At 41.2% G+C, this 12,295-nt stretch overlaps 1 pseudogene; it reads right to left on the minus strand.

The window, feature by feature from the left end:
* Nucleotides 1-3,831: 3,831 nt before the first annotated feature.
* On the minus strand, nt 3,832-4,826 carry LOC136378970 (citrate synthase, mitochondrial pseudogene; annotated as a pseudogene).
* Between the last annotated feature and the right edge of the window lie 7,469 nt (nt 4,827-12,295).

Genomic DNA, 12,295 nt, shown 5'->3' on the forward strand with positions numbered 1-12,295 from the left:
GCCCAGGGCCCAGCAGAGGCTCCAGTTTAGGTAGGACCTGCCCCCAGAGCAGATGCAGGAGAGAAGAGGGGTCTTGTGCAAGGGGGCTCTAACTCTGCCTGTCTCCCCACATGCTCTTGCCTTTAGAAAGCAGTGCTGAGTGTTAGGGGTTCCTGGCAGGCTGCATTCACTGGATGATCAGGTATAAACAGGCCAATATCAGGAGGGATCAGGGCTCCCCTGGCCTTAAAAGCTGTGATGGAAGACAATTGGACTTTGGGTGATGGGAATACAGCATAATCAAATGTCAAAATAACCTAGAGATATTTTCTCTAAACATATGTACCTTGATTTATCAATGTCACCCCATTAAAATTAATTAAAAAAAAAAAAGCTGTGCTTCCTGGAGGAGAGACCCAGTGGCAGGCTTTGTCTTTAGGCGATCATTTAACCCCCAGGAAGACAGTTATCAGATCTTCCATGTCTACATGGACAAAATAATAGTGTGATTCTGGCCCCTGAGCACATCAGCCTGTGGTCAGGAGAGCCAGCCCAGGATGTCCCCTGGAAGCCTGTGTGTTCTGTGAGTTTTTAGGGGCCGCCCTCCACTCTGTCAGCACTCCTGAGATGCACTTTCTTAGGGACACGCGCTGCCAATTTCCGGCTGTTCAATCTGAGCGACTGGCCCAGCCGGGCAGACAGAGCAGTTGAGACTTGGGATTCCTGATTTTGTGGCAGTGCGGCCTCTCCTCAGTTCTGTCAGGACTAGGAAGTGGGGGGTAGCACTGGCTGTTGTGCGTCCTGCAGGGAAGTGAAAAAGAAGGGTGTGTGGGACCTGAGGCCCCAAAAAGAAACCTCTGAAACAGCCTTCACCTCCAGCTGCAACTCATTCCCACACATCCCGCCCCCACCCCCAAGAAGCCTAGGACTCCCCCCAGGGAGGTTATAGGAACAGGGTACAGACCGCTAGTGACTGATGGTCAGTCACACTTGCGGAGCTCAGCAACTCTGAGTGCTCAGGACCATGTGAACAAGGCACTTGGCCCCATGGGGGCACCAGCACTCCCCTCCCCCGCCCCGACTCCAGGCCCCAACGCCCTACAGCAGGGCTTCTCCTCTCCTCCCAAGCCCCCTCCCAGGCAGCCCTATGCTTTCCGAGGGACCCCTAGTCACTGTCTCCTGGGGAGGCTGGTTGGACAGTGGGGTGTATACCAGGCACAGGGCACAGCCACTCCTTCTGAGAAAGGGTCAGTGCTTGGCCACATGAAGGGCAGGGGGCCCGCAGGGAGAAATGCTCAAGTCCACCAAGCCCAGGCAACCCCTTCTAATGGCAGCTTGGAGAGCCTGGGGGCCCCAAATGAAGGCACAGGGGAGCTTGCTACATTTGCTTTAGCCTGTGGACCTCTCCCCATAGGGACATCCACCCTGTGACATGGGCCCGACCACCAAGTGGCTGAGAACGCAGGGGGGAGAGGGGGTTCCTGGATCTCTGGAGGGCCCCCCAGGATTACCTGAGCCTGAGGTCCTTCATGGCCTGCTCCCGGCGGTCAGCGGGGGCCTGACTGATATTTTGAGAGGACCAGGTCCCCAGTTTCAGGGTCTCCCTGCCTGGGGGACACTTTTCAGGATGGCCCAGAGGAGAGATGGCGGGAAGTTTTAACGGGGCAGCAGGAGAGGAGGAGGGGATGGAGAGCTGTGCTCTGCCCAGGGGCCTGGAGGGCAGACGAGGGCCAGGAGGGGTGCGTGGGCCAGGAGGGGGGCGAGGGACAAAGGTAGACTGGGGGACAGAGTGGGAGCCCAGGCGGACGGGGAAGATGGAAGGAGGGGAAAAGGTCTGGGTAGAGCAGAGTGTGCTGGTGACCACAGAGGATCCACTGGGGCTGCTGTCTTTACGGGTCACCAAGAGCAGTTTGAGCCTGCTGGTGAAAGCGCAGATCTTGGATGGTCCTGACGGGGGAGCAGGAGCGGGGCCAGGCTGAGGCCCAGGGTCTGCAGTGGGGGCCGGCTCAAGGGAGGGCTCCAGGCAAGAGGGTGAAAAGCAATTGCGAGGGGAACAGAAAGTGGGAGCTCTGGGGACAGCAGGAACACAGGAATCTTGCTTTTGCTTCGTCGCTGCTACGTGCAGAGTGAGAGTTCAGCTCACTGTGGGGTTCTGGACTATGAGGTCTCTGCCTCTGTTCCCTGGAGCTTCGTCCTTGTGAAGCAGAGAATTTTAGAGAGAGATTTGGAAGCCCTGCCTCATCATGACAGTGGGCACTGTAAACCTGAGCAGACTCAGGGATGGGTGGGGACTGTCAGAGGCAGTACTGGGGCAGAACCGGCAATCCTTTACAGCCTGAGTCAGCCGGGGTCCATCTCTATCTGGGGGCCGTGGGACAGCATTTAGGCTGGCTTACATAACTTTCTTGCAGCTGGTGCCCTGGAGTGGCCACTTCTTTCTCATGACATCTACCCTCTCCCAGTTGCACTTCCATGGGTGGGTCAAAGGGCTCAGCCTCCCTGAGCCTGGGAGCCCAGGAGATATCAGGCTCAGGAATCTCTTAGAATGAGCAGGGATAGCCCCAGTGGTGCGAGTGAGCAGGTTCGCACTTGTTCAGCAGAACCGACACCTAATTTTTTGTTGAGTTTGGCAAACTGGTTGTTAAGATGGCACTTGGAATCAGGGTTCTCTCTAAGGAGGGCACCTGGGCAGCTGCCCAATGTGAAATCACAGATTTACATTCCTTACTCTTTTTTAACATTCATCTGTGCAACAGCGTATTCTAAAGCCCTAATAATGTTCATTATTTCCATAGGTGAAAAAAGTTTGACTCCACTATGCTTGTAATATTTTTTTATTCATTTCATAAAACTATTATACTTTTGATGAAATACTACATTTTAATTCCCTAGCATTTGTTACTTTAGTAAACAAACATATAACGTAAAAAAAAAAAGTGCTGAACAGTCAGAGGGGTGACAAACTCTCATTGGAAATATCTTCTTTTTTTTTTTTGATAGAGACAGAGAGCAACAGAGAGGAACAGATAGGGACAGAGAGACAGGAAGGGAGAGATATGCAAAGCATCCATTTTTCAGTGTGGCACTTTAGTTGTTCATTGATTGCTTTCTCATATGTGCCTTGACCATGGGACTACAGCAGACCAAGTAATCCCTTGCTTGAGCCAGCAACCCTGGGCTCAAGCTGATGAGTTTAGCTCAATCCAGCTGAACCTGTGCTCAAGCTGGAGACCTCGGGGTATCATACCTGGGTCCTCTGCATCCCAGTCCTACGCTCTATCCACTGTGCCACTGCCTGCTCAGGCTAGAAATATCTTAAATAGGAGTTTTACTGTTTTTTGTCTGGTATGATTTAATTTTTTCATTAATATTAATATTTATATTATATTATAATATTAATATTAATTTTTCAAATTTTTCTGTACCTCTTTTATTCTTATTTAAGTATTAAATGCATGAAATAATAAACTACGTTTCAGTATAATGTGTTTTGTTTGTTGTTTTTTTACTTAAAATGGTCATTAAGGCAGTAAGCTATTTGTTCAATTATTTGAAACCCTCCACTGGATTGAGGCCTCTCTAGAGGGAAGCCTAGTGTTCAGCTCCAGAAAAGTTGTGCATTGTGCCTGTACATTGATGCTTGTGACACCCCAAGCAGGACTGTGTAGTAATTAATCTTTCTCATGCCATAGTACTGGAGCCTCATTCCACTGTGAGCACTATGGGCCAAAGATTGTTAGCCTTGCCCTGTTCTAAGAGGACATTGGGCACAGTCTTATGCAGCTGAACAACCAGCTTAAACATGGGGTCATGAGGCAGGTGCTTCAGAGCAAAGTCTCACTGGCACTTATGTCATGGATTAGTCCTTCTTTGTTCTGCATGACCATGGCCTGAGACAAGTGGTCTTGAGTTGAGAGTGCTCCAGATGTAGTCTCGTAGCTTCTTACCTGACACACTGCTGCCAACTTCCTTCTAGAGCTGTGTCAGCCAAACTAGCACTCCTGATTTGTCAGTCTGTGGAGGGGCCCTGTCAGCCATTTTATAGCTGCTGAAACAAGCAGGCAGGAGTTTGAAAGGGCACTGCCCACCAAGTGGCTGCTACGCGCACTTACACTGCCACCTTCATGGCCACTGTGGCTGTTGGGGTATAAGCGCATAATGTCAGTAAGCTGAGCGCTGGTATATCCTAACATGTTGGTGAAATTGTGGACCCAGTTCAGTGTAGAACTCCACACTGAACTCCACACTGAACTGGGTCCCAATGCTGCTGCCCTCCCACTACAAATTCGGGTCCATCTGGGCAGCAACACAAAGTAGCCATGCGGTCAGATCCATACAGTCTTTGTAAATCAACTCCAAATTCTTAATTTGGTTGATACCTTCTGCATATGCTCAAGTAAAGTTGCTTTCATTGTTAAGAGTTAAAATGGATGTGATGAGCTGAGACATAGGGCTCAGGTTGGTGAGAATGATGTATACCATGGTTATCACATGGGGAGGCAGAGCTGCTCTCTTTGCCTACTCCTTTGAGAGCCAAGATATTTGTTCCTCTGTTGGACTTTGCCCAGTTACAGCAGCCAGAATAAGTTCTTTGCCAGGGTTTTTTTCTCACCTTAGCTTTGGGTGGGAGTTTCTGGCATCAGGAATACTGCAGCCACAGAAACACATGCCTTCATCAGGATCAAGAACAATGCTTCCAATACCAAACCTTTCATACCTCTCATGCTACCTCACATCATGTCCACAGTGATTTGGCCCACCACCTTCCTACCATCTTGCTGTCTGAAGGTCTTGACTCTGGCCTGTTCCTTAGATATCAGGCCAGTCAATACATCTTTCAAATTCATGAATGAAACACTACCATACCAGGCTTTAAGAATAAGATGAGATGCATTCTTGGCTCTGAGGAGTCAGGCAGCTACAGTGAGTAAAGCCACGCCAGGAGAAGTTGAGACTCTGGAGGGTAGGGAGGGAAGGGAGAGAACTGGGCAGGAACAGGGGCCTCCACTGCTTCTGTACCAGATGCTGGGCAGACAAAGATGAAAGGAGTGACTTCCTGTTTTTAGTTTAGCTTCTGATGTGAATAGGCTTATTCCCACAATTTCAGTGCATGGAGCACAGGAGCACTGTTTCTGATTGGAGGTGGGGGGATCCTTATTACTAATAAAAACCACAAAAGCCTTGGGCAGAAATTGTTAGGTATGTCTTAATAAAGCCAGGAGAAGCATTACAGTGCAACTCTTTTTGAGGTCACCCAAGAATGATAGTTATTGACTTTTCATTGTCTTTATTATATTTTGAAATTTCCTAGTACTTTATCTCCAAAAACTACCAGATTTTAGTCATTAGATTGCTTGGGGGAGGAAGAAAAGAAAAATGCCTGGACACAACTTAATCAGCTTGACAAAAAGCCCTGGAGGATTCTCCTGCCCTCTTCCATCTTTCCTGATTTGTCTTGAAATTCCGGCCACTGTGGCAAAGTTTTACACAATAAAAAATCAAAAAGAATAAAGCTGACCACCTGTGATAATTCTGTCTTTCCAAATATCACCCATCTTGAAAACAAGAAACAAGTCTAAAAAAGGTCTTCCCTTTTGTGAGATCCTTTTTTCTTTTCATAAACAGATAAACTAGTGTTAGTGTGCACATGCACATGCACATACAATCAAGTTTCTAGTAACCAAATCCCAATATTAAATCTGATAATGAGCTTCATGACCCAATAGAGCATCTAAAGTTTCCAAGAAGAGAATTTGTTTAAGTAATTAAAAAGATGAATTATTATTTAATCAGCATTAATAATCAATGATTATTTAATCATCTTTTCTTCAGTCTAGGATTTGCAAAGTTGCTTAGTACTCCAATTTTAATGTTATATTTAGCAAATGATATAACTCAATAGGAGACCAATGTAGAACAAACTAGAAAACCATCAAGGAACAGACTAGGCTCTATGCCATGAGTAATATTTAGAATCTATCAGAACATCAGGTCAGTGTATATATCTTTACCAAGACAGTGTTTCTCCCCCTTCTATCAATCATGAATACCTCCTGAGTTTTATATGGTAATAATAAACATATTTCCAAATAATTCTGCAGGCAAAACAGCCTTTAGGTTTTACAGTTACATGACTGAATTATTTTCATTTATTGTATTCACATTTTTACAAGTGCCTTGCAAACCTGGTTTATTTCAACTAATATACAGTAAAATGTTCAAGACCTTAAACTATTGGCAGAATAAACTGATCAGACCATGTAATATTTGTCAAAATTAAAAAGAATAATGCATATGATTGATATCTTTGTAACATGTAACATCTTAAATGAGTAAAAAACAATTCAATTTTTTTTAACTGAAGCCCAGCAAGCATAAGTATATTTCTCCCCTATGCAGATAATGTGGGCCATGAGGCAAATGACAACTCTCTACCGGGCTGAACTGAATATGGAGAAAACTGCAAAAGTGTTGACGTGTAGCATTTGGTAAAACTTCTGTCTCATACATTGATGCTTTTGGAATCTGGTGAAGCACAGGTATCTAGTTAATAAAAATGAAACTGTGCAAACATATAAATTACTAAATCTTTACATCTTTAAGGCTATCAATAGTTAAAACAAAGAACCAAAAAAAATCCCCCAAAAATGGTCTTGGAATGACTTCATGAATTCTGAATTTATACCATTCTATTCCACTTACTAGTTTGATAACTAATAACCAACCACCCTGATAACTCAATTATTTTAATTGTAATATGAAGTAAACACCTATCCTGCCTGTTTTTGATATATATATTTTTTAATTTCACAAACATAACTCTAATACATAATATTCTTTCTGAAAAATATTTAAATATCGAGACAGAGAAAAACATAAATATACTTAAAATGGTCTCCTTATTTGCTTTCTTTTCTCAGACATTTTTAAATTTAAAGATTTGATGTTCATCGATTTTATGATTTTTCTAGATATTTATGTATATACAAATGTTTTTTATAAATGCTCTATGCAGGCCCTGGCCAGTTGGCTCAGCTGTAGAGCGTCGGCCTGGCGTGCGGGGGACCTGGGTTCGATTCCCGGCCAGGGCACATAGGAGAAGCACCCATTTGCTTCTCCACCCCCCCCCTTCCTCTCTGTCTCTCTCTCTTCCCTTCCCGCAGCCAAGGCTCCATGGAGCAAAGATGGCCCGGGCGCTGGGGATGGCTCCTTGGCCTCTGCCCCAGGCACTAGAGTGGCTCTGGTTGTGGCAGAGTGACACCCCAGAAGAGCAGAGCATCACCCCCTGGTGGGCAGAGCATTGCCCCTGGTGGACGTGCTGGGTGGATCCCGGTCGGGTGCATGCGGGTGTCTGTCTGACTGTCTCTCCCCATTTCCAGCTTCAGAAAAATACAAAAAAAAAAAAAAAAGAATGCTCTATGCATTATTATACAACTGTTATTTTACTTAATAATATATTTTAGCAACACAGTCATGTCAATACATATGGGTTTAGCTAATTTTTTTATCACTATATCATAATTATTTAAAGTATTAAAATATTCTCCTAATGATGGAGCTTTTACAGTACCATCTTTAAAAATCTCAAACAATTCATTGAGATAGAGCAGGGGCCGGGAACCTATGGCTTGCAAGCCAGGATGTGGCTCTTTTGATGGCTGCATCTGGCTCACAGGCAAATCCTTAATAAAAAAAATAATAATAATTGTAAAAATATAAAACATTCTCATGTATTACAATCCATTCATTTCCTACCATTCATGTTCATAGTTGTGGGTGGCTGGAGCCAATCACAGCTGTCCTTCGGGACAACACCAAATTTTTAGTGGATAGTGTGTAACGTACATGCGTTGTTGTATGGCTCTCATGAAATTACATTTTAAAATATGTGGCATTCATGGCTCTCTCAGCCAAAAAGTTTCCCGATCCCTGGAATAGAGTCATGAGATTAAAGTTGTTGTATCAAATATTGAATGTTTTTAATTTTTGGTCTATACTAGCAAATTACTTCTAAACAGATTGACCAACACCCATAAAAGCAGAATAACATAAAATGGTTTTTGATCTTAACTTATAATTACAATCTATTGGTAAAATAACAAAGACTTGATTTTCATGATAGAACAAAATTTGGTCTTTAATAAGTTTCTTAACATATTTATGAATGTTGCTCAATTAGAGACCATTTATGTTACAGAAGTACATATTCTTTCTTTTTAAAGTGTTTAGTATTGTAGCTTCTAAGTCCCTTATTGCGGATACTAAAATCAATGGCATAACAATCTTAATCCTGATATTTTATCAATTGTTAAATCATACCATATTTCAGTATATTTTATATTTAGAGCATGATTTTATTGTACAAGTTTTTCTTTATAGCATATCTGTGTTTCTTTTTATTACTTAACTTTGAATTCTCAGTGCATATTACATTCTTAGAAAAAAAAAGAAATATAAAATTATCAAATGAATGATTAGGAATTAAAGGAAGCAATATCTGCCACCATTTCACAATAGACACAACATGTTAATACTTTAATTCCTCAGAAATTGCCTAATCTAATGTCATTGTTTAACATTTTAAAAAATCAAGGAATAGAGAAGTTAGAGTCCTGGACCAAAAGAAATAGCGTTAACGGCAGGTTAGAGACATGGACCAAATTCAACACCGTTGGTATACCACATCTTAATTTACTCATGTATAGTCCTCACTTGTTCCATAGATTAAGGTAAAACCCTCACTCAAATTTGGAGGTACCAGATGACAAAGAAATATTGGTCTTAAGACAGTGAATGTTATTTTTCTAAACCTTCAGAAAAATTACTAATTATCAGTCATTTTATGCTTTGCAATATTATTAGGTCAGCATCTTACATTATTTTAATTGTAGAGAGTTTATAGAGTATTATTCTTTATCTCAAATACTGATATGTTAGTTTTCATAAATTCCTTGTCTTACTAGTTAATTAAGTCCAATTAAGAGTTTTTCAGCCTAACCAGGAGGTGGCGCGGTGAATAGAGTGTTGGACTGGGATGCAGATGACCCAGGTTTGAGACCCTGAGGTCGCCAGCTTGAGCACAGGCTCATCTGGTTTAAGCAAAGCTCACCAGCTTGGACCCAAGGTCGCTGGCTCCAGCAAGGGGTTACTTGGTCTGCTGAAGGCCCACGGTCAAGGCACATATGAGAAAGCAATCAATGAACAACTAAGGTGTCACAATAAAAAACTGATGATTTATGCTTCTCATCTTTTTCTGTTCCTGTCTGACTCTATCTCTGTAAAAAAAAAAAAAAAAAAAAAAAAAAAAAAAAAAGAGTTTTTCAAAAGCTCTCTATTTAATATTTTTAAGTTGTACTTCTATTTAATATTTTTTTGTGTGTGGCTGATCAATCAATTCTTGTGTTCTCTCAGTTTTCTTTTAACAAATCAAAAAATATTTTGTGACATTTTAATAGATATTAAATGAGTTGAAATTAAGTTATTCTAGCTCATTATAATTAAGACATTTGTAACATTTATATCAAAAACTTCCACTGAAAATTTAATAGTGGTAAATTTGATAATCAATTCTACATATGATTTTAAAATATTATATAATTCATTAAATTATTGTTATAATTTCTATAAGCACACTATTGCTAGCACTACCCAAAAGACAAGCCGAAATCATATATTTAGGAAAATGCAATAATTTCTTATTGTAAGATGGTGAAAGAATCCTCTGTAAGGATGTTATTATCTAAGGCCACAAACATTTCAGTTTCAGGACAGACAAGACTTCTAGAGCCATTCTGACCATGAATACACATGTTCATCTACATTTAATCTCTAGATACCAGCTGTGTTAGTAGTAAGCTTGAGACAGGTACTGTACTGAATCAGATGGGTTGTGGTTTAGAGCTGCAGTGGGGAATGTACTTGGACAAAGACTCGTCCAAGTATGAAATATATATCTTCACACCAAAGATTCTAGGCTTGGGGACTTCTAAAAAAGTCAGGGCCAGTGTGACTGGAAGCCTGGCTCTAAAAGAATCTATAGTTACTCAAAACAAGTACTGCAACTTGTGTGGACAAGAGGAATTGAGAATTCAGTATGAACATGAGGAATCATTATAGATGTATACAAACCCCTTGCATAGTAAGGTAGTAAAGATGACCAAAGTGAATACCTTCTGCCTGTACCTCCAGGTCAACTTCACTCCCCTTACACTACTCTGTGCCCAGAGTTGCTTAGCTTATAGGGACTTTGTCAAAAAAGGAAAACTTTGATGCCTTTGAGTCTTCCAGCCATTGGAAGCTTCAGTATTGATCAAAAAGGAAGAAGGAGAGAATGCAGTCAGAACCACCTGTTTTCAGAGTTGCAAAGGGTACACTGCATTTTCCAAACCCCAAATTCAAATGACTTGATGTCAGGGCCTTTGTGCTGCATACTAAATGTTTTCTTTCCCACATATTCATACACTGAAGCCCTGAACCCCAAAGCGATGGTATTTGAAAGTGGCTCTTTAGGGGAGTAATTAGATTTAATTCTCTTTATAGGGGTGGAACACCCATGATGGTACTAGTGCTGTTATAAGAAGAGGAAAAGACCAGAGATCTCTCTTTCTCTCCCTGCCATGTCAGAACATAGAAAGAAAGTGGCCATCTATAAGCCAGGAAGAAGGCTCTCACTAGAAACCAAACCCAGCCAGAACTTGATCTTAAACTTTTCAGTCTCCTGCTTTGTGAAAAATATATATATATTATTTTTTAAACCATCTATATATGATATTTTGTATGCCAGCCTGAGCTGACTTCAGACATTTTGTCTCCACCCATGAGTTATACCTGTTCAGACAAAAGCTAAGAACGAGGGCTCCATGCTAGCTTATCATTGCTGCAAGCTGTAGAGGAAATGCCGACTGGTGGCCCACTGGCCTCATCATTGGACTAACTCTGTGCAAGAACTTTAATACTTCATCTTTGGCCACAAATGTTATGAGTCTGGATTTCTGGCATGTTCAGAACATCAAATACTTCAGTTTGGCTTGCATCAACCAGATTTAGTGTCTATTATTTTCAAACTAACAGTCCTGACATATATCAGTAGCTATTTTTTAAATATGATAATTGTTATGATTATATAACTTTTAGAGATAGTGTATTTAATGTAGGTTACTTTGTTGTATCCAAAGAAAAATAGTTCAATACTTTATTGAAATCTCTTCCTGTTTTAATATAGTGACAAACCACTTCTGATTTTCTAGAGAAAAAAAAAATCTGATGCATGCATTCAGAGGTGGATTAAGGTTGGTTAGGGCCCCAGGTACAGAAAAAAAATATTGGGTCTCTTACGTTAGAAAAAATGTAAAGTTTGGGATTTGCAGGACCCTTCAGAAGTTGAGGCCCAGGGCGCAAGCCCGGTGCACCCACCCTTAAGTCCGCCTCTGCATACATATAAATTATATGTTATAATTATAGTTAAGCCTAGTTGTGCATCCCTAGCTAAGAGGTGACTGGTCAGTTTGTCCAAATTGGATCATTCAGTCCAACCATGCATTTCACCTCAACATACAAAAACTCTGCCTGCAAAGAACAAGGTTAATAAACGGCATCTCTTCTGCTTTATCTGCTAAAGCAAGTTAACACATAAGTTGCTTGTTGTTAGAATAGGTTTACCTGGGGCCATAATGTGGTTTGGCTCATATTGTGGTTTACCTGACTGAGATGGAAAAATCTCTCAATTTAAATTGTAATACACCACAGTCCATTCTCTGAGCTTTATTATGTTAGGGAACCAAAGAAGGCCTAATCAATTTCAAGTGACTATTAAAATCTTATATTGAATAAGGGAGGATATTGTGTAAAAGCCATTAAGGTAGACTTATGTGATATTTAAGACATCTCTTAGAGCCCAAGTGAACCACTTAACTTCACACCTTAAGTGACTAGAAAAAGAAGAACAAAGATAACCCAAAACCAGCTGAAGAAAGGAAATAATAAAAATCAGAGCAGAAATAAATGAAATAGAGAACAGAAAAATTACAGAAAACATTAATAAAACAAGGAGCTGGTTCTTTGAAAAGATCAACAAAATTGACAAACCCTTGGCAAGACTCACCAAGGAAAAAAGAGAAAGGACTCATATAAACAAAATCCAAAATGAAAGAGGAGAAATCACACTGACATCATAGATATACAAAGAATTACTGTAGAATACTATAAAAAACTATATGCCACCAAATTCAACAATCTAGAAGAAAATGGATAAATTCCTAGAACAATACAACCTTCCTAGACTGAGTCATGAAGAAGCAGAAAGCCTAAACAGACCAAT

This window comes from Saccopteryx leptura, chromosome 7 (assembly GCF_036850995.1).
Source record: "Saccopteryx leptura isolate mSacLep1 chromosome 7, mSacLep1_pri_phased_curated, whole genome shotgun sequence".
Taxonomy (NCBI): Eukaryota; Metazoa; Chordata; class Mammalia; order Chiroptera; family Emballonuridae; genus Saccopteryx; species Saccopteryx leptura.